This window comes from Molothrus aeneus, chromosome 3 (genome assembly GCF_037042795.1).
Source record: "Molothrus aeneus isolate 106 chromosome 3, BPBGC_Maene_1.0, whole genome shotgun sequence".
Taxonomy (NCBI): Eukaryota; Metazoa; Chordata; class Aves; order Passeriformes; family Icteridae; genus Molothrus; species Molothrus aeneus.
Genome location: NC_089648.1, coordinates 29,245,515 through 29,272,200, shown reverse-complemented (window position 1 = coordinate 29,272,200; position 26,686 = coordinate 29,245,515). Strand labels below are relative to the sequence as shown.

At 42.7% G+C, this 26,686-nt stretch overlaps 1 long non-coding RNA gene across 1 annotated transcript in view; it reads right to left on the bottom strand.

Annotated features, from left to right (window-relative positions):
- Nucleotides 1-2,127: 2,127 nt before the first annotated feature.
- The window catches only part of LOC136555273 (uncharacterized), a 38,121-nt gene continuing 13,562 nt past the window's right edge, over nt 2,128-26,686 (bottom strand). The window contains exons 2-3 of the long non-coding RNA XR_010783448.1: nt 20,901-21,004; nt 2,128-3,645 (exon numbers count right to left, since the gene is read on the bottom strand). This is a non-coding gene — a long non-coding RNA (uncharacterized lncRNA). The remainder of the gene's footprint in view (nt 3,646-20,900; nt 21,005-26,686) is intronic.

Sequence of the window (26,686 nt, the reverse complement as noted above, 5' to 3'; positions counted from 1 at the left end):
TGGCACACCAGCCCACAGACCTCTCATGGGTTTTTCTGTGGGACCCTGGGCTGTCCTCACCCTGCCCAGCCAGCAGCTGCCTCTCCTTCATTGCCTGGCACAGAGCTGTGATTTCAAAAACGTTCTCTCTGAAGGAAATCAACAAGGAAGAGCTTTGGTTTTCTTCTTGACCAACTTGTCTGTTCAGCCCTCCCCAAAGAGGGCCAATCCATCAGCCTCGTTTCCTGCTGTCCCTTCCCTGTATGGATCCTATTGCATCCTGATACCCCTTAAACCAGGGGCAACTTCTATCCTGTCACATGAACCACCTGTTATATTAAATAATTTCAATCCATACCTAGCCATCTTCCTACACCTTCCCTCAATGGCATCTGCTTTCCTGTAGCACAATCACCCAGCTCATCCCCAGTGAGTATGGTAGTAACCCCAGCCATCTCCACTCTGTGGGGCCCTGAAGGTGATACAGACAGTACAGCATGGAGCAGCCTGCACTTTTCCCCTGAGAAAGACCAACAGCCTTCAATAGAGCTGCATAGAGAAAGAAAATCGGGACATAAAACATTTTGAGATCTTCAGATGAAAGGGGTTAGTACATCATTAACATCAATTTCTTCGGCTGAGACTCATGTTAAGCACAGCTCTGGGAATATGTAAGTCTGATGTTTTAACCTTGGCCTTCTTACTGACCTTATCTCTCTAACCCTGGTCATACATTTTAATACCCTTGTCTTATTTTCCAGCCTAAAAGGAGGAGGGTTCTAGCTGTCCTGCCTAGCCAGGCTGCTGTGATTCTGTAATTAGGTACAGCCCATAGTTCTCTTTAAATGTAAGCATTATCTCTCTGTAATAGCCTCAAAACTCAGTGTCCTGCAAGAGTGGGTGTACCACAGCAATGTGCTACCTGAGGAAATAGGTCCTTCCACCTCCCAGCCTTGCTTTTCTCCACGTGCAAGGGCTCTCCTGGCAGTGTGTGCAAGCAGTATCTGCCCATTACAGCTGAAGCTGAGGGTTGAACTAAGAGGAACGAATTTGAGACACTGTCTTGGGATGTCCTCACATATAATGCTATATGAAATAGGCCTTCTCTACCCTAAATACAATCCCAGGAGTGGTTGCTCACTCACCTGGTGAGAACAGTGCAAAGCACAGCTGTTGATCCATGCTGATGATATCACTGCTGAGATTTCCTCCTGGAGATGCCCTGCAGCAAGAGCTCAGAGAAGAAATCTGGGTGAAGGATATACACTTCTGTCTTCAAAGGGACCCCTGAAGCCACCATTCCCAGCCTGCCATAGGAGCACAGAGGTCATGAAAAGACCGTGCCAGCATTCACACCAGACCTACAAAAAGAAAGATTCGGAGAAGCAGGACAAACTCAGGGCATTGAGTGGTGTTGAGGAGTTCCTTCATGTCATAATTGGCTCCAGCAAACCTTCTGCTTTAGTCACCTGAGAACTGTTTCACATTCACAGTACCTGTGCAGAATTCTTCTATGCCAAGTAGCCTTTATGTGAAACAGTCTTCCTATGCTTAGATCAAACAACTAACATAGGACTGGAATCCTCTGAAGCCATGGTGACTCATGACTGGGTAATTACCTAGAGCCCTGCTCCTCTGAGACGTGCGCCTGCCTATGGGCTGGCATTCACCAGTGCTCCTAGTTCCAGTCCTAGCAGAAAGGCCAAGCCCCAGGTACACCAGGGAAACCAAACATCTGATCCCCCGAGGTGCTGCTCCAGGGCAAGGTTGAAGGCGCATTAGCGATACAGTGTGGGAGAGCTGCAGTTTATCTCAGGATCCAGAGCTATCAATACAGTGCTGCAGTGGGGAGATGCAAAATCTTTAATTAACTTTTGCTCACTCGCTCCCAGCGCTGGTGGAGGTGGGTGGATGTGAACGTTGCTCAAGGGAGGATTCTCCCTTCCCTCTGCTTTTGAATTCCCAAGCAATCAGTGCTCTGTATAGAACAACATAAATAGAGCTCCTCAAACCTGGTGGGCTTTAGTTTTGTTTTGTTTTCTTTGGGGTGGGTTTGCCCTCCTCCCTGTTCTATCAAATACCAAGCAATTTATGGACCACTTCAAATGTGTTTGCACACCTTCTTTGCATCTTAACTGACAACATACATGGTTTTTTAATTAAAATTTTATTGGCTTTTCCATAAGTGATGTACCTACTGTAAGTAAGCACAGTTCAGTACAGATAACATGTGGTTTGTTTAGTTATCTTGCAGGAGATTATTTCTGTTATCATTGTAAGTTGATTATTGTAATTATTGAAAGAGAGAAGGCTGACAGAGAGAGAGCATGCAGAAGGAAAATGGAGGGGAATTAAAAGATAATAATAAAAGATAATAGCAGTCTCCTTTGTTCTTATTTTTTCTCCTGACAACCGACTGTACATGCTAAATTTCAGTTTAATGTTAGAGTCCCTCCTTTTGCTAACACACCCCCATCAATAACACAAGGTCTTTAAACCCTAGATGCCTGCAATTAACTTCAGTATCAAAAAAAGACAGAAACTGTCTTTCTTGTTACTACTACCAACCCTGTGAATATCTCAGAATTATCCTTTTCACCTCTGTCTTCTGAATTAATTCAATATTTTTAACCCTCTTTAAAAATTGTATGGTTTGGGCACACAGAAAATTAAAGATAAGCATTATGTATGTGGGGAATGTGTGTGCATGGAAAGGCTGAGGGAGGGACATTATAGACAGCACAGATAACCAGGTGCTCCTGGCATCGCTCCGAGGAGCCAGTCGCCATTCTGTTGGTGAAACACTGTGTTGCCCTGCGCTTGTCTGGAGGGACACATGTTCCAGAGGCAGTGAACATTCCCTGTTCATGTGAAGTGCAAGGGAATCTGCACATGCTGGTAATCTCAGTAAGAGAAGTGCTAGTCTCTGGTAAGATTATTTTTTCCCACATTTCACAGAGACACGGCAATGCTTAAAACTACTGGAGGAGATATCAGAGGGCCACTTCTTTCCTTTTGCTGCAATGGAAAAGGGCAAGACTTTCATATAAATCAGATGGTGCTAATAAGGCTACTTTTTAGATACTTTGATCCAGACTACTGTGGCTCTCAAGGACTGAGACTTTGAACTTGACTATGTATTATCTTAAAACATGAGAGAAAGGAATGGCACAACCAGCATGAGCTATTGAAGTGTTCTGGGCTTCGGCAATGTCTCCCACACCCCAATGACTTTGTGTGCAACTGGCTCAGCAAAAAAGGGGAAAAGCATAGGTCTTAGTGGGACAGCACCACATCCAGGCATTAGTAGTAGTGGCGTATGTTTTCATCTCTAATAACTGAGTATGTTCCACTGAACCATTACCACCAGACTGCAAATCCCCTCTTCAGCAGGGACATGAAGAGTTTCACGGTCAACAGAATCAAATGCTGCAGAGAGATACAGCGGGAAATCTGTCCTCTAGGTATTAAATGCAGAAGTGCCACAAAAGCAGTTTCATCTAATGTCCTGGCCTGACTCCAGCCAGAGCCCTGTGTCATTCCAGGAATACGGTGAGTGGCGAACCTCACTCGGGTCGGGGGGTCAGAGATGGAGCCATCCAGCTATGAGCTATTCAGATGCATCTCAGAAAATCCTCCCAACAGACCAAGCCCCATGAAACCAACCTGAAAAAGAAAAACCAAGAAATCAATGTTGTGCTCTTTACAGTTTTTCTGCGGTAAATAAATACTGCATTACCTACACTGTGCTCACATTAAAGGATTCTCTTCGCTCAAGGTAGTTACTCACTTCAGCATATTTGGTGTTTGCTTCCCCTCTTTGCCAAGGAACCTGATTTGTGATGTTGCATGAAACTTCAAAATGAAGTGCAGCTCTCCCTTCTCTCTCTCAGAAAGGGAGGCTAACAAGCTGCACACCCTTGCTCACCTTTCCCAAGGAAGGAGAGCCACAACCCATGTTTCTGCTTTACAATGACATGACTATTTATGGTCTCAAAAGTTCTCGTCAGGGTTCCTCTAGAGAAGAAGAGAAAGACAGGAGATAAGGCTTTGAAGGTCAAAACAAACGGACAAACCAGGAGAATATTTTTTTCCACTGGGGGAGGGGGTGAGAGATGAGGAGAATGCACCCTTTGAGATCATATTTGATCATAGAAAAGCAGCAGGGATCAAATCAGCTGATTTTCATTTGAGCTGATGAAATCTGGAGATCAGACTTTAAATATATTCAAGAATAACCAATTTTACCCTGCCTTCATTATCTAGCAGTGTCTATCCTGACCTGTGGGAAGCAAAGCAATGAAAGAAACTGGAAGGAAAATATTTTTAAATTAACCCAGATTTCTCAAACCACCTAAGACAAGCAAACAAACAAATGAAACAGGCTGAGCCGTCACTCACTTCTTGGATGCAAGCTCACGTCAACTTTATTTTTCTGAATTGATTTGCTTGTTTCCATTGCTTGCCATTTTTATTTTTTGGTCCCTGAAAACGTTGTAAAAACCAGCTAATAGGGGTACAAAGTAGTAAGTTTTATGTACATTGCAGAAACTTGTATATGATGCAGTTTGTTAAGATCTCTGCTGTTCCCCCAGCACCGTGTCAGGTTTGTCTAACACCCAGCCCCTGAGTTACAGTTTTACGGTGCCGATTTATAGCGCTGTAAGTTTAATATAGTGGCGCATTGTAAAAGGTTGGGTTTGGTTTTTTTTTTTTTCCCCTTTCGCCTTTCCTTAATTAATATTTCAAGCGCCGAGAGAGCAGCGCAAGGGCAGGGACCGGGAGCGAGGCCGGCATTCAGGGAGCGCCCGGAGCGCGGCCCGGGGACGGGCAGTGCTGCCCCCTGCCGGCGCGGCGCGGCACCGCTCCCGCCGCCGCCCTGCCCGCCGGGCCAAGGGCGGGACAGCCCCGGGCCCACAGGCCGCCCTCAGGGCACCGAGCCGCCGTCCTTCGAAAAAGCCGCCGTCCTTTTAGAGGAAGAGAGTGCTCCCTCACTAATTAAAAGAAGAAATAACCCACCCCGCCCAAGAATATGGCAACCGGAAAGCGCTGCAAATTGAATGGATGCAAACCCCTTGGTCGCCTTTCATTGCTAATGGTGGTGTGGAACTATAAATTACCTAAAATGTGGCAGCCCTTGTGCACTGGGGTAAAGTACCAGCTTTAGGCCCAGGAGCTCTTTCCTGTGCTTGGCTCGTTGGTGTGCTCGTCTCTTTTGTTCTGTGGCTGGGATTGTGCCGCTTGCTGGGGCCTCCTCTTCAAGGCCTTCACCTTCCTGGAGCTCGCCTCCAGTGCACAGGACTCTTCCGAGATGTTGGGAACCTCTGGATAACTACAGGGAAAATAGCAGCCTTGCTGCTGGCTTATAATATAATCATAGACTATCCTGAGTGGGAAGGGACGCACCAGTGTTATTGAAGTCCAGCTCCTGGCCCCGCACAGGATAGCCCCAAGAATCACACCATGTGCCTGAAAGCATTGTCCAAACACTTCTCAAACTCCATAAGGTTTGGTGCTGTGACTTTTAAGTCTCCTTGTTTGCCATCCTCCAGTGTGTTGTTTTTTCCCACAGACTAGTGGGACCTGGTTTTGCTGCCAGCAAAACCAAGCTGTATTGTCTTACAAGGGAGGTGATGTGCCAGAAGTGAGTTGCGAAGTGAAGATGCTTCAGGGACAGAGGAAAGAAGAGATGCTTTGGCTTTCATGGCAGCTCCTCTTCCACTGAGCCCCCTCTACTCCAAACAGCTGTTTGCCATCAGCCATGCCCATCACTGGAGTCGGCTCCTGCTTTAGTCCCTGCTCCCCTCTGTCACCCTTCCCTATTTCCCTAGATCACCAATTTGTCTGATTGTTTGCAATTAACTGTTGATTATGGTGCACAAAAGTCCAAGGAGGATAATTAAAAACTGCTCAGCCAGCAGCAATGGAAAGACTCTGATGCTGCAGAAGAGAAAGCAGTGCACAACAAGCACGTCCCTGCTTCGGGTGGCACGACGTGGGCTGGGGAGGACCAGTGAGCCTGGTGTGCACAGGTAGGAGATAGGCTGCAGGAAAGGCAGGTCAGGTCAGAGGCTGGTGGTGATCTGAGAGAGTCAGATGAAACATTGCAGCTTAATGCCACAGCCCCCAGAACCATGAAAAGAGGGGTAGTTCCCCGCCCCAGTAATGATTCATGAAAAAAATTGAAGTCTCGAAATCAGGGAATGAAGTGAGATGAACAGACATAGGAGGGATTATGATGAAATAAATTACAATAAAAAAAAAGAAATTAAGTAAAAATATTTAAATGGAATGGGATGACATGAGTTGAAAGGACCATAAATTACCCAAATGATACTCAATGAAATCTCAAAATCAGGGAACAAAGTGAAATGAACACACAGGAGATGTATTATGATGAAATAAATTGCAATTGAAAAACACCCCAAAATTCTGAAATTAAATGAAAACAATTAAATGATGATGACATGAAGTGCAGTGAAACAGACCAAAACTGGCTGCAGTGATACTCATTGAATTTACAAGATTTCATTTCCTTTGTTAGTTGCATTTCCTTCTAATGTATGTCCTGTCCAGTCTGTTCATTTCAGTTTGTTCCCCGAGTTTGAGATTTGATTTCCTTTTATGAAATGAAGAATCTTCATATCATGAACAGAAATGACATCTCAAAATCAGGGAACAAATTGAATCAAACACATAGGACAGAAATTACGATGAAATGCAATCAAAAAGAAAAAAAGAAAATTTTGAAATGAAGTGAAAACATTAAATAGAATGGGATGTCATGAGGTGCAGTTAAAAGTCCTAAATGTTGCTGAAATGATGTTCAGTGAAATCTCAGAACTGGGGAACAAAACTAAATGAACAGACAGAGGAGAAGTTATGATGAAATGAAATGCAATTTAAAAAATTGAAAAGAAAAATACTGCATATAATTAAAAGAATTAAATGGACTGGGATGACATGAAGTGCAGTGAAATGTACTAAAACTTGCAGAAATAATACTTAGAGAAATAGCAAGATTTCACTTCCTTTCATGAAATGAAAATTCTTCATTTCATTAAAGGAAATAAAATCTTGAAATCCGGGAATGAAGTGAACAGAACACACAGGGGAGGAATTATGATGAAATAAATGGCAATCAAAATTTAAAAAAAATTCTAAAATGAAATGAAAACAAGTAAATGGAATAGGATGACATGAAGTGCAGTGAAGTGGACCAAACCTGACCAAAATAATAGTCATTGAATTAGCAAGATTTCATTTCTTTCATGAAATATCAGTGGGACCAGGAGCCTGGGAACAGCAACATGCACCTCAGGCCATAGCAGTAACAACAAAGCCTTGAGTGATTTCCTTAGCAACTTTGCTGAATGGGTTGAAGAAGCACATTTCTCTGTCTTCTCAAGCAGCATCTCTTTTTAGACAAGTTGTCACTGGAAAACCTTTCAGGAAATCACCTTGCTGTGAATTACGCTTTTGTTGCATGAAATAAAGCACAAAGGCAAATGCTGGAGCTGATAATGCAAAGTGCCCACTCAGTCCTGTGTCAACACAGATCATTTTTATACACAGTAATAGACATCATGGGGTGTTGAGGAGAAGCCTGGGCAGGAACAGAAAGTACGTACAATAAATTAAAACCTTGGAGGACTGAGTGTGAGAAGCAGAGTTTTATTGAGGTAGACGCATTTTGCTTCCCCAGTTATACAAAAAAGAATTGCAGATCAATTAGAATGAAGAAAAGTCTCACCACTTATGTGGGCTAAACAGACTCTACGCAGAGACCTCAGAGCCTCTCTCAGATGCCACCTGTAAACAAGAGCAGCCTCTGACTCTGCAAAGGGAAGTGGGAAAAGGGGTGTGCAGGGAGGACTGCTGTTTGTCTCTAATAGCATCTCAGAAATTTAAAAAAATACCTTTTCTCCATGAAAAATAAATAGCTTTTCCAAATGAACCATGTGTCCAGAAGGAGGTACTGAACTTGCCCTGTCATAGGTGAAACCAAATCTTGGTACATGGTCAGCTGAGCCCACACAGCCTTTTCTGCTTAAAGGAAGGGATTGTCTTCCTCACCCTTAATGTGTTACATTTTGAGCCAGGAGCTCTGAGATGAACCCATTACACCCAAGATAGCTCTGCTACCTGGAATGGCATAATATCAGCAGGATGGCTTCTGAGGTTGTGTTGGAAACTGAAAAAGGTTTAATAAAAGGCAAAATAACAAAGCTCTTACAGAGAAAACTGGAGCCAGGGGCAAGAGGTTCTTGCTCCGGCTAAAACACTCCACAAAAGCGATTATTTCATTTGTTCTCTTCTTTTTCTAGTGAATTACCTAGGCCAGACCTCTTGGCCTCTGTCCAGTCGGGCAGCCCCAGGTCTGAGGTGAAGTCCCAAAGGTCCTATGAGGTGTCTTTATACCAAATTGAGGAGAGGAACTTCTGGGCTTTTTGCCTTTTTAAGCAAACACGGTGACCAAATTATTCTTTGTCTGCTTAAAATTTGGTCACTCTGTCAACAGGGAGCACATCCCTACACACCCTGTTGTCTTTCTTTACCTCTCCACTTCCCCTCATCCTGTGAGATAACCTTTCCTTCTCCAGGCCCTTTGAGCCCATTCTTGTTGCCCACCAAACCCTTCAGTGAGCTATAAGAATAATTAGCTTGGCAGGATGTGATCCTAATTTCTGGGGTGGTTTCTACTATCTTAGTGAGTTAAAGCCACTCAGGGTATGATACATGCATGGTAAGAAGATGTTAGATACAGATGGAAGAAAAAAAAATCTTTCTTTGAAGGGAATAACACAGTGCCAAAACCTAGTGAAGTGTTTCAATATCTTGCAAGAAATAAACATAGGGTAATTCCCAGCCCTGACCTGTATTTGAATGACCATATTGTACCCCAGATAAAACCAGCAATACAGAAATGAGTAAAAATGAAGAGTAAAAAGAATAATTGAATTGCTTTGATTTTCAAAGAGGGGTTCAGGACAGCCCAACTGTGATTATAATGAACATCCTTTGTTTCCTCTGTGGGAGATCTGTTGGGATACAGTTGCTATAAAAATAGGGGCTCAGCAAACTGGTAGGACACAATTATAGGAACTGTGCCATGCTGCTACACAAAGCATAGTTCAAGACACAGACATAATATTTTCTTTTAAAAAGGTGGAGTTTATTGCAAATTTTCTTGGTTTCACCGAAATCTGCATCTTGGGTTCATTTCATGAAGCCTGAGCAAAGGAAATGTGAACAGCTGGGATACCAGAGGCAGAGTGAAAAGGAGAAGGAATTCAGTGCAGGGGAAAATGCAAAAATATAAACTGAATCAGGCTTAATACATCAGGGATGAACTCTGCCTTAACTTTTTTAAAATAATATCCCTTATCCTGAAGACACAATGCTGGATGTTATAAGAAAATTACTGTCCTCTGAAGCCTGATATTTCAAAATAATGAAGGCTAAAGTCCCATTAGATGTTTGTTTAAGGACTAACACATTTAGCAGCTGTAAAACCTAACCATAATATCTTGCTGTTAGTCCACTAAATCACATTATTCTCTAGCAGTGGGATGTGTTCTCTGTTTAGCTGCCCTGCCTGCCCCAAAACTAGAGTTTTCTCACTGAATTTGCCACTTGGTTGTACAGTTCTTGCTCTAGACCTTGAATTTAGGGCTGTTCAAGAGGGATGTGAGAAACATCTTTGAAAGAGCTGATCTCTTGACAGACGGTTCAGGAGCAACACAGGCAAGACTTAGACTGACATAAGAAAAGGAACAGTTTTTCTTTTGTAAGAATTTAAGCAGCAAACAGTAACTCCTGGAATACAGAGCTATGGGACACTCATTCACTCCAGTGACACAATGCTCTGCCCACAGTTTACTGCTGTCTGCACCATGGCATGATGGACAGGTCAGAGGGAATGAGGGTTTTCTCCTGGCGGGCACCGTCCTAAAAGAAGGCAGGCTGCCCATGTTTCATTTACAATTTCAGCAGGAGTTTTGCTCTCTTGAACCCAGTGCGCTTTGGTCCATGGATCCTATCCAGCAGAAAGTTTCATCGCAGCTCAGCTACTCTGTGAATCTGTGCTTGAGTGGACTGTTAAGTCTCGGTGTCCTGGCATTCAGGCTGCTGAAATACAACACCTTGAAGTCTCAAATCTTCATGTCAAGTTCCTCATTTACCTCAGTCACTGACAGGCTTTCATCTCATTCAGATAAGCTGCTCTCAGCGTTTAGGAAGTCATCCTTACAGCTAGCTAGCCTCTCTGCTGAGCCTCTTAGCCCAGTGACAGTTTTATACCTCTTTCCCCTACTGTGGATGTGTCAGACCCAGAACGACAATCCTCAGAACTCAAATCAATAAATTGTGCCCCAAAGTTGTGAGTTTTGTCCAAAAGTTGTAAGCTCAGATAGATTACTTAGGGACAACTTCAATTTCCCATAGTCTGTATTTCCCTATCAGTTGCTGGCTGGAGATCTGCGCTTTAGAAAGAAGGAAAGAACAGAGACATTAATTCCCTGCTCCGGGAGGCAGACCTGCAAGACATTGGAAATCCGTAAAATCCTGAACTGGCAGCACCCCCAGCCCTGGGGTCTCAAAAGTACCACTGGGTGAAGCCAGGCACCATAGCTCATCAGCACAGAGCAAATGCAAACTTTATTGTGTAGTGATTGTTGCTGGAAGAATTATCTATTCTTTATCTCTGCGAGAGTGTGAGAGATTAAGTTTGGAAGCCTATTAGCAACCGTTGAAATGCCATTGTTATCATTCACTGTTAATCATCACGCCTGGCTCTAATGCACTTCATCAGACCAGTTGACACTTGGGCTCTAAATGAGAGTCGGCCAAGCGGGAGAGAGGTGGAAAATGCCCACGGCTCTTGCACGGGGCTGGCATCTTCTGCTCATGGCAGTTTTGAGTCAAATAAAGACCCCAGCAGCAGGGTGGGAACTCCTGGCAGATTCTTCTAGATCCCTAACTGATTATAGCTGGTTCTTGGCAGTACATATAAATGGCACAGTGAGGTAGCATGAGCTCCCTGGCATGAAACATCCCACACAGGACTAACAGACATGCTGAGGAAGCCAGGCCCTGGTCAGGGAAAACGTTTCTCAGGGTCTTTTTGGAAACTCTTGCCTGCCAGCTGTTAATGGATGGGGCTGAACTGCAGTCTGCATGTTAATGAGCCTATTATGAGTGGCACTTTATCTTGTGACAAAGGTGGATTTAATGGAGTTGAAAGGTTTCCCAGAGTAAATTCTAAATGTCCTAATAATGCAATGAAGACTCTATTAGTGTATTTATTAATTACAACACAGCCACGTTTCAGCAAGCTGTTTCAGCACCCCAGTATGTGGCTTTCCCAGTAGAGAAAGCTCACAGGGACATGTCCTGCAACCTGAAGATGAGAACCTGCAGTCCGTGTCACAGTCCTTCTAGAAGCCCTTAACATGGTGTTCCTTATCTTGTCTTCCACTTTTACTTTCACTCTACTTTATCTGGCAGTAATTCTAGCCTTGATGACTATGAGGAGCTCTGGGGGCTTATCACCCAAATGCTTCAAAACACCTCCTCAGCCTATGTGTCACTGTCACAGTTCTGGAGTGGGATGAAGGCTCATCTCATGTAGATTTGGGCCATATCTCACAGCTCCCCAGGCACAACCCATTGTTTCTCTAGGATATTTTGATGGGGTTTTACCTGTATCATGAATCTTCCAGCAAAAGTGATGGTCATGTCAGCCTGCTTTTACAAGGCACTGTGGCAATGCACCAATTGTTATTCTTTGCATGCCTGGGCTCAGATCCTTTAAAGTGTAGGTCAGTCGCTGTGATGAATTCCTTGTCTCAGGACTGATGCTGTCTTTCTTACACTACTGGTCAGAGGACTCTTCTATCTTAGATGCTCTGGCTAGGTTTCCATGAAGATTGTTCAGAGTAGAAAGGGACCATGATAATTGTTTTACAGCACTGTCAGACAGAGGACATCTTTCTTTGTCTTTCAGGCTATGATTTCTGTTAATAGTGAAGTGTGAATGACTGCAGGCTTTCTGTGGGTTTGCTGGAGTCAAGCTTTTGAACTCTTTCCTCTCCTAGGAGCTAGCACACTCAGAGGTGAGGAAAACAAGGTGTGCAATTAACATAAAATTCTGGCACAGTATCACGATTCACAGTATCACCTGGGTTGTTTTTTTTCTGTGCTCATCACCTTTGTCTCTTATTGAATGGCATCTGTGCACAGAATACCTATGTTTTCAAGCTGCAATCCACATCTCATTTGGCAACCATACACCTGTTGGAAAAAAAAAAGCTAATACAACAGTTCACAACTTTTCACTGACAAGGAGAATGTGATCTTTCCTACCTCCACCAAAGACTCCAGCTGAGAAACTTGTGGTGAAAGGAGCTGCACAGATCTATAGGAGATGCTTTCATTCATGCCAACAGGCTCATTGGTAATTTTTAAGAAAAGGTTTAAAAGTCTATTTCAGTTGGAAAAGGGGACTAAATAATCTCCTTCAATCCAGTTTCACTCCAAGCTCTTAGCTGCATTGTAATTAACTTTACTATTTGCAGCAGTATAAGAACATTTTCTGTCAAAATAAGAAACTATACTTCTTCTGTAGTACTGTCTATCCAAGGCTGAATTATCATATCATCCTACTGTCTGTTGCCTTCCTTGCTGTGAAGCAGCTTGTCCCTGCTGACAACAAGCAGTGGTGGGACAGAGAGACTCCATCTCCCTGACTTACTGCCCACTCCTACCCACTCTCGCTGTCACATTTGAAGACACCATGAAAGAGGCCATCCTGCATGACCCTTCTTGGTGGCAAGCATGCCAGATGAGATCAGTAAGGGATTACTGATCTCATCAGAGGTCCAGCAAGTTTTAATACTGTATCTAGAAGAAAAATGGCTGCATTTTGGTCTTTTAAAGAAAGAAGAGTGGAGGCATTCCATAATTTCTTTAAAGCAAAGATGAAACTGCTCTGAACATGGAAAATGCCGTGTTCAGATGAGTCCATGCCTGGACACAGATACCATCATATAACTGTGAACTTCAAGATCATCACAGAAGGGTATCATTACAGAAGGAGGTCCATCCTGATTAACATAAGTTTCCACACTTCTGAAAAACAAAAGGACCATGACAGATCTGGGTATCTCTGTTCTACCACTCTTCTGGGGGTAAATTGCAGGAATCCTGGCAGACATCATGAAGGAAAAGATTAGCTTCCTGGTGTTTGTCATAAGTGATCGGAGAGGCACATTAAACCACAAATAGAGCTGTTTGTATTTCTAAATCAATCCTAAACATGGTGGTTTTTCTAGAAAATAGAAATAATATAAATTAATTTGTCAGCTCCTGTTTAGATCCCAGCCTGCTCCACAGCAATACATTGAGAAGAGCTGGTTGAAATAATTATTCTTGACTTATGCAATCATTCTTTTTATTTCTGAAGGCTAATGGAGTGAAAACACGCTTTCCAGACCTTTGCTAATGACAGAGTCAGAAATAATGATCGGGGACCCTTATGTTCCTCTCATAATGAGGAAAGCAACACAAAATGATAGGGATGTGAGTCCTCAGCAATCACTTGTTCTTTATTTAAAAGGCAAATGGAGCATTCAGACGAGTTCTTTAGGTTAATGGAGCCACAAATAAGGTTTTGGGGCAAGAATTTTTCACGGATAATGCAATACAGGCAATCACTTCTCTGGAGGACAGAATTATTTACAGATGTTGAAATTTCTCTATCACAGATAGGCAACCTAAAAGCCAACACTGTGAGGACAAGCCAAATTAATCCTTCATTTCTCATTGCCCCAAGTCTGTGCACAAAGTCTCCTGTGGTGCAGAAGCACCACATGCTCAGCCTGGGTGTCAACTGCTGAAATAGTACAGGATGGTCACAGGAAATGAGAGCCCCAAATGATTCAGAGAAGGAGACATAGTAAATTTGAAAATCACTTCTCATATGCCTGTCACCTGAACCTCATGTCCCTCTGCCATGCACTTTCCTGTCCCCTACCCTTGCCCAAGCCCGGATTCTGACAACTAACCCAGCTCACACAAGACCCCCAGCAAAATGAAATGACCCAGACACTCCTGTTCCACTGTTTGCTGGGGGTCATGAGACTGGACAAAGCAAGCCCAGGAGGTCCCTCAGAGGAGCCCTAAGTAGGAGCTCAGGCAGTTTATCCCAAGGGAGAAGAGGCAGAGGTAGTCATCCACACAATCATCAGCTTCAGAGAGAAGGAGTAGATTATAGGAAGTCCCCCAGGCTCTGTGCTGATGGTCAGATGCAATTTCCTTAACATCTGCTAAAAAGGGCTGGAAGAAGTGAGAGCCTGGAAAGACTTCTTCCCTACTGGGTCATTGTTGCTAAGGAGATTGTACCTGTTTCTTTCTCACAGGCTGGTGAAGGCAGTGGCAAAATGGAGCCCCCATAACCTTGGAATAGCTGTTCAGGTCCAGCTCTCCAGAGGCATCTAATTTTTCACTGCATCACCACATGAAGCAGGTTCATGTTTCCTTTATAGTTCTTGTTGTAGTCATCAGTACTCCTGTAAATAGACCTGAAACAACATCCATAGGCTGGGGACTTTTAGGGAAAGGGGATTAACTCCTTGGTTGCTAGCATCACAAAAATTCATTTTACATCACTGCTTTCCTTTCTAGTGCAGCAAGAAGGGAACCACCTGCAGGTTCAGGTGGTTAAAAAAGAGTCCAAAGGCAAGTATGCCCATATCATTGATTATTCAGCAGTGGGAGGAGGAGGCAGTATATAATCCACTAAATAAGTTCTGAAAGATGCATGATTAGTACAATTAACAGGATCTCATTCCTTTCAATATGAAACTATCACAAGGGGAAAAAACTCTTAACAATCACTATGGTGTTTATAACTGGGTATATATCAAGAAGCTGTCTCCTGGACAGAAAAAGAGAATACTTCACAGATACATTTGTTTTTTATCAAAGTCTGCTAAGCCCATTAGGAAGAGAAATTTAAACCCATTGATCTGTCAGGGTTAACGGCAAGAGAAGCACGTCTGAGAAATTGGTTCAATATTCAAGACCCTATTTTAATAAAGCTGTTTTCCCAGGTTGTGATCTCATCAGCTCTCACAAGCTTAGTGGCAGGAGCTTTTTGAATGTGTTCAGTGGGGTGCCATGAGCATGTAGAGGAGCATCTTGAAGGGATGGGGGAGAGCTGACCGGTCCTGCAAGTCAGGACTTGAGCCCAGCACCCTTGTTGACATCTGGTGTAGTGATCCATGAAAAGAGACGTGGAGACAATGTACTCTAAATCTGTGACCATAAAATTTTCCACAGGACTTTGTGGACTTACATTAGAGTTAGTGATGTTTGATTTCAAGGAGGAAAAAACTACTAAAGTAGAACATCAATCAATGGATCCATTTTTGTACATGCAACTTCTTTGTTAAGATTTTTGACTTTCACTCGAGATTCTGCATGAAATCATGATATTCTTAATAATTAACTGGAAATAGACACCCCCTGTATCATCTTTTGCATTATTCTGTAGAAATCTGAGGTTTTGATGCTGTAAAGCAAGTACAAGCTGGAGAAATTCTGCTACTGTGACTTTCCCTACCCTGCCCAAGACAGTGTGAGATGCTAATCACCCTTTAAACCTCACAGCATAAAGACTGAACTTTGGGAGTCTATTAATGAAGACCCAGCTGCAGTAAGCTGGGCTCGTGGCTTGGACAGATGGTATGAGGCTGCCCAAATAATGAACTGGGAAGGGCAGTTGTCCAAGAAAGTGCTTCAAGTAACTTTAAATGCACATTTGACTCGGTGTAATTTATCAGCCAATGTATGAAACTTTAGTCACAAGCACAGCACCAAGCTCAGGGATGATGTGAGCTGCTTTAATCAGCTTGCCCCAGGTAGGAAAAGCACACAAGGAGAAGGGTAGTGTCAGCAGCAGAGTGACATGTGCTGAGCACAGAGTAGGTCTCCACAGTCACCTCCACCAACTCTGATTCACTCACTGCTGGTACAACACTGTCACCCTCACCTGTAGGAGACTAACACTAACATATGCAACCACCTAAAAACAGTCTGTGCTGGCAAAAAAAACATTTGCAAAACAGTCAGTGATAAGATCCAAGTGTATTACCCTAACAGATATTTCAAGATGGAAAAAAAAAAAAAAAGAGGAAAGAAAAGGAAACAAATCATGTGTTAGGGCTGTCATGAATAAGAGTTGACTGTATCGAAACTGGTTTCCCTGCAATCCAGGTGAATGACTTGGCATTTGGCAACATTAAAAAGCATTTTATTGAAATGGGCACTGCAGACTGCACCATCTTATCTCTCTGTGTAACCACTCTGTCCCCATCATTATTGGCTACTCCTTCAGTTTGTGTGTCATCCTCAGATTTTATCAGCAGCAATTTTATATTTATTTCCAGATCACCAATAGAGAAATGGAAATAACACTGGACACAGACTATTTCCTAAAAACCTCACTCCCATCATTCAGCATTCTCTATGTCTTTTGACTCAAGTCAAAATATTGTGCTGGGGCATGCTGAACACAGTGCAAAAGCACATTATCTCTCTGCAGTCTCTGTTGACAACTGAATTTGTAATCACATCCAAAATGAAAGTGGTTCTGTTTAATAGGCTCTACCTCCCTGAAAGCTAAGTTGCCTGATATTAATTATATTTCCAGTTAGAACCTCATATTTCCCTGTGCGCTATTTTGCCAGATATTAATTTCAGGTTGTTCAGCTTATAACTATCTTAACTGCTCCTGTTGCACCCATCTGAAGGGGTGGCAAAGTACTGGAAAAACTTAAGACCTTTGCAGTCATCTGCAATATTGCCAGCACTCCTAGGCTCATTAAAAACAGATGTTTCCTGAGCCAACCCTCTCAAGACTCCAAATATATTTTGTCCTAATAGATAATGTTTAGCAGACTCTTTGGTTACTTCTTCTGGGAAGTAATCAGCCTTATCCAAGTCCATATGCTGTGGATTTTCAAATATGGAGTGGAAATAATGACATAAGGCCTTTGACTCCCTGCCTTCATTATAATATCTTTAATTATCCCTGGCTGATAATGCCAGCATTCCTACTGTTCCTAAACCTGCAGATAGTCCTCACTGCCTCTACCTTCTCTCACTAAATCAGAGGGTTTGTGTGCTGTGTTTAGCTGCTTCTGCTCCAGCAACCCCTTTTCTGCTGCCTCTCCCCCTTCTCTGACACCCCCCTCTGGAAGGATGTTGTAGTCAAGGAACAGCAGGCAAGTTCTGGAGGGGGATCATGAAGGATGCCTGACAACTGCTCTGGGATTCAGAGGCTTTCTGCAATGGGGCCAAAAGCCCTGCCTGCAATTAGAAGGAAATTACGTGAAGACAAAAATTTGAAAATTCCCATTCTTAGGGTCTCTATGCTGTTGTACAGGGTTTCTTTTTCCTGTCTGTCAAAAAAAGTAAGTTAATAGTTGGCACAGAGGCCATAACAAAGACAGGGACAGAAGTCATCACTCTAAACTATTAGTTTTGTGTCTTTTTCCATTTCACTCATTTTTCTTTTTGCAAATTACCTGGTGCATCTTGTCTTTACTGCCACATACACAACTGAACTAAAAGCTTTGCTCTCAAAATAAATATCTACTACAAGGAGAAGTTTGTTACTGTAATAGCACATTCACCACACACACACACACACACACACACACTGCATTGTAATAACTACAGCTGTGTAGAGAAATCCTCTTAAATCAAAGAAATACCACAGTGAATAATGAGAATGTTCAACAAAACCCTCTGAAGCAAACAGGGAAATAAAAAGATTGTTTGACCTTATAATACTGTAAATACATCTGGAGTGCCCAAGGAATGGCTGCATCCCACAGCCTGCTGAACAAATACCTGATGCCTCTAATAACATCGTTTTCCTGCATGTGTCTGTAGCAGCCACATGGCTCCTCTTAGCAGCAGGACAGGACAGCTGGGATTATATGGAGCAGCATTTCCCAGCTGTTTTGATTTCTGTGGGTTTTGTTTTGTTTAGCTTTGGTTTTTCTTCCAGGAACTGTGTCCATTGAGAAGCTAGGTCGTCGAATGCAGCACCCATTTCTTCTCAGCAGACTTAGGCAATAGCAGAACACCAGGGATGCACACGTGCAGCCAGTCAAGGGCTACTTTGTTAGTCATGACAGCCTGAAGGAGCAGCTGCAGTGAAGCACATGTCCCACTGGACAAGCTACACTTCCCTGTAGTGAGCAGCCTGATCTCAGAGGTCTCCTAGTCCTGAAGAAACTGTGAGGGTTAGAGGGGAATTTTGATGAATGTCTGAAGCAATGGCATGTTCACCTCCTCAGTATCTCCATGTCAGGAAAGCAACCTCCATAGGTTTTGGGTTCACCCCATGCAGAAGTGGCTGCAGAAAGGGGGTTATTCATTGTCTGAGATGGGGGATGAGTGTATGCATTCTCCCAGGTACTTTCTAAGGACTTCCAAAGTACAAAGTTGTCTTCTTGGTACAACCACATACAGGGCAAAGGCCACCAAGCTAATTCTGCTGTAATTATCATCCAAACTGGAAGGCGAATAGCTGTGAAGCTGCTTTGCTCTACTGGAAGGCTAATTTTCTGGGCACTGAAAGGTCTACTGGATCTCTGGAAGCTGAGTTTGTTACCTGCACAGAGCTGCACTGTGCCATGAAGACTCATGAGCTTGTTAAGAGAGGCCAAAGCACAGCTCTGGGTCAGGTTTCCAACACAGTTCTGTTCCCACTGAGTTAGGGTCTGTGAAACTCCAGTCCCAGGTATTAGTACCAAACTGTTTGGAAAATCAAGCCTGAAGCTCTTGAAATCTGCCCTTTTTCATGCTCTTCCAATTACTACTGATCTCCATATTTAAAAACCTGGTTGTGCTGAGGGGTGGTATGGTCAGGATGGTAATAGAAATAGATTTTTGCAGTCTTTAAAGCTACACTTGGTTGAAATTTTTTAGCCATCCTTTCCTGAAAGTAACATTAAGAATGAGAAGAAAATAGTAACAGGGTGTTTAAAATGACAGCCAGAGAAGGCAAAAGTGTTTCACTAATCTCTCATAATTTTCTGGCCATGTCAGAGGACAGCCATGACCTACTGAGACTGTCAAAATGATTTTGAGCAAACATCACAAAAAAGAGAAACTGTAGGAAATCAGGGAAGGAAGAAAACTATTATTTTGATGAAACTTTAATAAAGGGGAAAGAAGTGAAGAATCAGATGGCCTATTTTCACCCTGGAAAACATCATATGCCTCAAGGTTCCAGTCTGGATTCCACACTTTTTAATTTGCTTGTGTTTATGAACAATCTAAAAAGAACTGGAACTGAAATAGCAAAAATGCACCAGCCACAAATTTTTAGGTGGGTGAGTAATAAGAATTATTATGATGATGACATTCAGAAAGACCCTAGGCAACCAGATGACTGGCTCAGGTAACCAAATTCCAGTGCCAAAACACCAAAGATATGGAACATTGGAAAAGGGGAAAAAAGATACAAAGGTGACACAAGGAGACAGTCCAAGTCATCACTGTAGATATATCCATGCAGATTCAATCTGTGCACAAACAATAGCAGATAGCTAAAATTAATTCAAAATCTCAAAAATATTTGAGCTATTCTATGTAAGCACTACAAATCCAGCTGAAATCCTACACATAACATCTCTTCATAGGCTCTAAAACTTCCTCAGAGATACTGCACAAGTTAAATGGGGATATGGTTCCCATTAAAGCAAAATATTAAGAAGACATCCTAGGGAAAGAGCAGAAGACAAGGCTATTAGCAAGGGTTAGGTTTAAAAATCACTATAATAGGAGTGCTACAAATGGTGCAGGGTGAAAAGGAGGCCAAAGGAACAGAGAAGCTGGAAAAGCATTTTGGACTGACAACTCTTCCACCTCCAGGATGCCTGAGAGTCCTGGGTAAGGCTATGCTGACAGAAAGGGTGAGTGGAAGGGTTAGTGTTGGGAGAGAGACAGGAGCTACTACTGCAGTTGGAGCAGGGCAGGAAAGGCTGCCAAGGGATGAGTGGTCTGCAAAAATAGCTTTCCTATAAGATCTTGCTTATCCTGACCATGACTGGGAAAACTGGAACAAAAGTCAGCCAAGATCAGCAATTTGGACTGAGATGTGGATCGGAGTTTGTGCTGGGAGAGGTGCAAATCTGTCTGTATTTTTGAGTGGGGCTGGAAGCTGGCTGCCAAACCAATGTTTAAGCTGCTGAAATAATTCATTTTCTGAGACCTTTTGTACAATAATATGATGAAAGAATGTGTAATCTTTAGAGTATACTCACTTTATCCCTCCTCCTTAGCTCATAATGTCAGGAAAAGAGACATGCAGTGAACAAAATCACAGCAAAATCACCACAGATAGAAAGAAATATCAAATACCTTTTGCAAACAGGTGTTTAAGCCTATGTACTCATTGCTATAGCAGACCAAGGACACAAGGTGATTCAAAATGAAAATATATTTGTCTATGGAAAACATTCGTTTCCAGAGTCATGGGAGTTAATGATAACAACAATTTTTAGAGTATATTAAATGCCATCCTTCAAGACTTAATCCAACCTCTAACTATTTTGGGATCAGGATGAGATCTAATGGGGCTTGAGAACAAGGTTGAAAGGATTGATTATCCTACATCTGCCTGCTGTGAGGTTCTTACATCTTCCTCTGAAGCATGTAGTGCTGGCCAGGGTCAGAGGCAGGCAGCTGGATAGGAAGGCACCCTGGATTAGCTTGTTTGTACTCCCCCTGCTCTGCCCTGGCTGCAAGCTAGGCAAGGTTTTATGTCTGTAATCCACAGCTCTCCTTGAGGAGCACAGAGGGCCTCTGAAATGCTAAACAACCCAGGGAAAGAAGCTTACCTGAAGCCATGAGTATCCCAGCAGTCAAACCTCTGGCACAGATTTTGGCTTCTTCCTCTTCTAAATGGCTCAAGGTTTGGATGTCTTTGTTTTCAGTCCTGTATCTGAAAGATAAAGGAATTAGCAGGATTTCTTTAATCTTTGTGTTCTCCCAGATAAGTGTATTAGAGGAATTTTGTAGGTTATGGAAATATTTATTTTGAATTAAAATTAAAGCTGCACCACACTGTGTTTATTGTATCTTAGTGTAGGGCACAAGTGAGGCATGCAATCTCCTATATCTGACTGCAGAAACATCATTCCTCTTGCCCAGGCCTGGATAAATGAAATAAGAATGTTTCTTTTCAGCAAAACCCAGTTTATATCTTATTGTGATGCAGCACACACGGAGCCCAAAATGTCTCCTTAAATAGGTATTTTATTTTCAAAATTTCATGGGGAAATTGATTTTGGCTTTCAAGCAGCAAAGAACTAGAGGTGTAACCTAGGGCATTATGGAGTTGGCATGCCTGGTTACTGACAGAGGAGACCAATAATTGTATTTTTGTGTAAACTTCTTTTAGTGAACATAAGAATATCTGGTCTGGCTTTACCTGAGCTCTCCCTAGCCAGTTTCTTCTAATTTAACCAGAGGAGAGGTTGCTGCTACTGTCAAAGATAAAGAATATAGAAAAGGTGATAGTTAACAGGCAGACATGTTTCATCACTATGAGACTATCACTGTGTCCACAAAATTTCCTTCCCACCTCCAACAGAAATATAGTTTTCAGAAAAGATCAAGCCCAGAACACACTCTAAATCTCACAGGCAATGATTTGTAAACCAAGTGACCACATTTCTGGGGTACAGTGCTCCTCTGCCTGAGCAAAGGGATAAAGGGGAAGGTGACGAGTATGATTATAAGCACCTTCCATCTCAGAACCTTATGGGGTCTCTCTGCTTCCTCCTCATGGCAGTGTGAAGCTCTCCCTGAACAGAGCAGCCCACAAGCAGCATAGCCCAGCACCAGCTGAACTACATTTTCACCTAACAACCCTAACAATTGTATCATAACCTTCCAAAAATCTCTCACTCTTAGCCATGGCCCAGTCAACACTCAGGGAAATGCAATTTAATAAACCCTTTGTCATGAGGACTCCATTCAAGTACCCCATCCAGATAAGCACTAATGTTGGCTCAGTTGTATTGCCTCAGTTTCTCTTGTCAGCCTTTTATTTTCCCCCTTCTGCCTTCGGTAATCTCTTTAGATTCAAGCACTAACCTCAGGCCAATTTTTTATTTCAAAGCTGGATTACTGCCTTAACTCCCTCTTCCCATTTTTCTACCACTTAGTTCAATGCTCTCTGACTGTGAGGATGTAACACAGCAACAAAGGACCAGGAAAAAAGGCAAGAGATTAAAGTATAAATGGATCTAAATACTTAATAGCTGGAAGGAAGAAAAGTGTGACCTACCTTAATCAGAAACAAAGTGGTGACAATAGGCTTCAGCTGGCTGTGTACCTAATTGTTTATTTATTTGGTTAGTTATATATTTATTTATTTTTAAGGCAGCAGGTATCAAGAAAACATACTTGAAAAGGTTTCATTCAAATGTGGCTTCAGACAGGATTTGGAAGTTTTTTACCATTTGCAAACAATCAAGGCTTCATTCAAGGAAAAAAAAATAAAATCAGCTTTATGAGGACTAGCCCACCAGACAAAAGGCTGTCAAGAATTGTAGATTGAACCCACTGTGTGTAAATTATATAGATTTAAATACACCACAAGGATCTTTGTTGGCTATTCTTGAAACTTATCCACATGCCTTTAAAACTGCATCTTGAAGCTCCAGACTCTGGAGTCAAGAGATTATATGAGTCTCAGCTTCTGTCACAAAGTAACACTGAATGTCAACAAGGTTCAGACATCAGTAAAGAACTTCCCAACTTTCATCTATCTCTTTCTGACTTATGATTTTTGAAGGCAAAGTTATGGGGATGGTGTACCAACTTGTCTTTTGAGTTGCTGGAGTGAGCAGTGCAGTACACATGGGGCTGCTGTAAATGTGCAGCTCTCTCAAAGCTGTTGGCTGCATCTTTTACTCTCCCTCCAGTTGCACTGGAAGAAAGGACAGAAGATTTGAATGGCCAGTGCAAACACCTAGACTTGCACCACCTCCTGCCTTGTGGGAAATCTGGGAGGAAGACTTGTTCTGCTGAGACTTCTTGGCCCACCCCAAACAGAGTGTGCCTTTGGGGTCCCCCAGACTGAAGCAATGAGCAGCTGAGAGTGATACATGGATTGCTTCAACCTATACCTTATTTGCTCCTGTCCTCTGAAGCACTGCAGCTTGACTCATCACTGTAACTCATCTCAGTAGCCTCTTGAGCTCTGAGCTAGATTGGGTTTCCTTTAACAAATCAGCCTTCTAGCCCCCATTTTAACATTAATTGATTGGAGATGCTTTTAACTGTTCCTTCTGGGTGTATTAATTTTTTACAGATTGAATTTGGTTTGATGAGGCAGGAAACCTGAAACTATTCCTGGCATCTCCTGCATACTCAGAATAACCACTCTAATGCATTCAGAGCAGCACACAGCAACAGGGGGGTAACAGAGCAGGGCTGGGCACAGGGGTCCAGAAGAAGTGGGGTAGGTTGAGCCTAGGTAGTCCCCTATCCATTTCTAAAAGACATCAGTAAGTGATTGCTTACCCATTTCATCTTTTATAATAAACACTCTCTTCCCAGCAATGCAGGCATTTTGATCAGGCTGGGCTGCTGACATTAATAGATATTAAATATACTCAGGAGAAATATGATCAAATGTTTGAAGTGTCTAGTAAATGTGCTGTTAGCTGCCCTCTCAGGGAGGCTTAGTGCAAGCTATTGTGTTTTGCTGAGCAAGAGAAAGGTTGGAATATTAGACAAGGAATCCAAAGGCAATTTTATCAGCAGTGTTATGCAGCCCTGGAACACATTGCTTTTCTATTGGAAGCTTTTCGGTTACAGCCATCAAATTACTTGCTATTCTTGAACATTGAAATGCCATTTTGCATTTTAAACCCTCCAAGCTGGCATGTGTAAAGGATTACTGTGCAATACCTCCTTCTTTTGCCACTGTGGTGAGGCTCTGGACAGGGCCAGGCTTTGATGCCCTGTTAAACCAGACAAAGGTTTCATCCTTCCTGCTCACCCAGACAGGAGTGGGAGAAACATTTAGCCAAATTCCTCTGTCACATAGCCCTACTCAGGTCAATGTTTAGCCTGTAGATGAGGTTTACTGATTCTATTCCTAGCAAGGTACTCTGAATCACCAAATAAGCTTTGTCCATCTCAGAGAGTGTTTGTTTCTTCCCACAAGATTTTCTATCCTTTTATTTACAGAGATGCAGTACCAGCAAACCCCAACATTACAGCTCAACTGTTCTGCTCCTGGAGCAGAGAAAATAACAGATGAGAAGATAATTGCCAGAAGAGAAAGAGGGTTGGCCACACCAGAAGTTATATAAAAGAACATCAGGAAAATAGACTGGGAGAAGATCCTCCCTGAAAAATATATCTCTGTCTATTTCTCCTCTGTTTTTCAGCTTTTGGTTTCATAAGAAGGAACTTGAGGCTGCTCCTTCCTCTTGGCACAGGAGGGATGCTATGAGACCTCTGTAGGGTAGGCAATGTAAACGCTCCCTTGCAGATGTTTTCTCATCCTTAAATCAGCATCTCTGTCCTGTAGGACTCTTCCACAGGGCTATAAAAGGGAAACCAAGTAAAAGTGAAAAGCCACTTTTTTTTTTTCTGCAAAAGGCCAGGTTTCCCTTAGGGAAAAATTGCTGTAACATTTTACAGAAGAAATTCCATTTATTACTAAGTTACATAGATTAGTGACATGCACAGTATTTTTGGAAAGTATCCTCATTCCTTTAAAACTTCCCAGTGTATCCAAATAATACATATACAGCCATGTCTGGACTAGATGCAGTCCTTCAAAATGCTCCTCTCCATCCAAAAGCTCAATTCAGCCAAACTGAAAGACCAGCTTCTATTTTGTGTGAAAGAATCCAAATACCATTCTTGTGGTATACATCCACACCTTACCTGAGGTGGTCAGTCCCAGGAGCAGCCTGGGGCCTAGGATATCCCTGAGACCCAGGAGTCCACATCCAAAGCACCCATATAGATGACTTGAATTCATCCTGAATTCAGTCCTGTCTACCTTTCCAAGAGGCAATGCTAGTGCCTTGTGAGGAAGGACTTGGACCATCTCATCTGTCCAATCAATTATGTGATGCTGCTCCAGGGCACAAGTGAGGACAGCAGAGCCAAGCATCATGCTCTGGGGTCCCTGCACCCACCCAGTCTTCAGCACCTGTACATGTTCCTTTAGCACCTGTACATGTTCCTGTACATGTTTCTTTTCTCCCTCCTCCCCACAGCCTGGGCTAAACAGCTGAATTAGCCCAGAAGTAGCCCAAGGCAGTGATTCAAAAAGCTAAACAGGTAGTGGAGTTGGTTTCATTCTGGGCATTGAGATTAGTCATTAGTTGGTCATGATGGTCAACAAGGAGCTGGCCAGGGCACTACAGAGGATTTTAACCCAGTGTTCAAGCATCAGCAGGTGCCAGCTTTGGTGAAGCAATGGTCTCATTGAGAAAAGCTAGTCCTGGGCCCTCCTGTTTTTTAGAGCAGCATGCTTATTTTAAATTCAAACCTGCTGTCTTTTTCTGCTCTTCTTTTTCTATTGCTAAAAATGGTTTTATGTCAGATCTTGATGGATACGAATTGTCTGCCATATGTTGTTTCCTTTCCTGACTGTTATCTCCATATGTCAAATGTACTTGGATCTGATGATCTCCATACAAATGATAACAAAACAAACAGACAAGGAGAGGCCAGACTACAGGGGAAACAGAATCTCTACCAGAGAACTGAAATACCAGCAGACAGCCTTTCTACAGGAGACTGTACTGTTTACATGCTGTCACTCAAAAACAGTGACTCCTTCTAGGCACTCTCACACGTTACTTGCTCTGTGCTAAGACAGGATGTGTTCAAGGGGAAATTCCCTGGGGATCCACCACCAAGCTTAGGATATACAGAGTAGTGAGAGACATAATAAATAAGGTTTGTTTTGCCTCCAGCATAACTAGTGCCAGGCTTTTAGAATTCGGCGTTTTTTTCCTGGTAAATTGGGTAAATTATCAGAAGTGCCTCAAGTGACTTAAATTTACCAAATATTTGGTCTCTTAAGTCCCTTAGACACTTTAGAAAAATTGATCTTTTCTATCTTAGTCACTTCTTTTCTCCTTTATTTTCTTCTTACCATATTGCCATTTTTGGGTTTTCTTTGAGACTTCTCCCACTCTCCAAGACAGCAAACAGCAAGGCATATTTAGAAAACACAGGATCATAAATACCTCATAATAAAAGACAGTGTAAAGTTGAAATCCTACCATGTTGTCTCTAATCACTTTTTCCCTAATGGTCCCAGTTTTGCTTTTCTAGAACAGACACAGGAATTGCTGCTCATCCTTCAGGCTGTTCCCCCCTGCAATGGGCATCTGTGAACATGGGAGTGCTTGGTCTGGCCAAAGTCTCCTTGCCATGTCTGTTGAATAGAGGACAGGATAGTCCAGGGAGACTGGAGACCCTGAGGACAGGTGAAGCCTTACTCCACAGTGCTTTCCTCTCCTCTCTGTGATGGGAGCTTTCTCTAAGGCAACACAGATCCAGAGCCACGTTGTGCAGCCCCTGTGACCATATTGAATCACTGTAAAAGAATCATCTTTCCAATGGGAAGCATACCTGT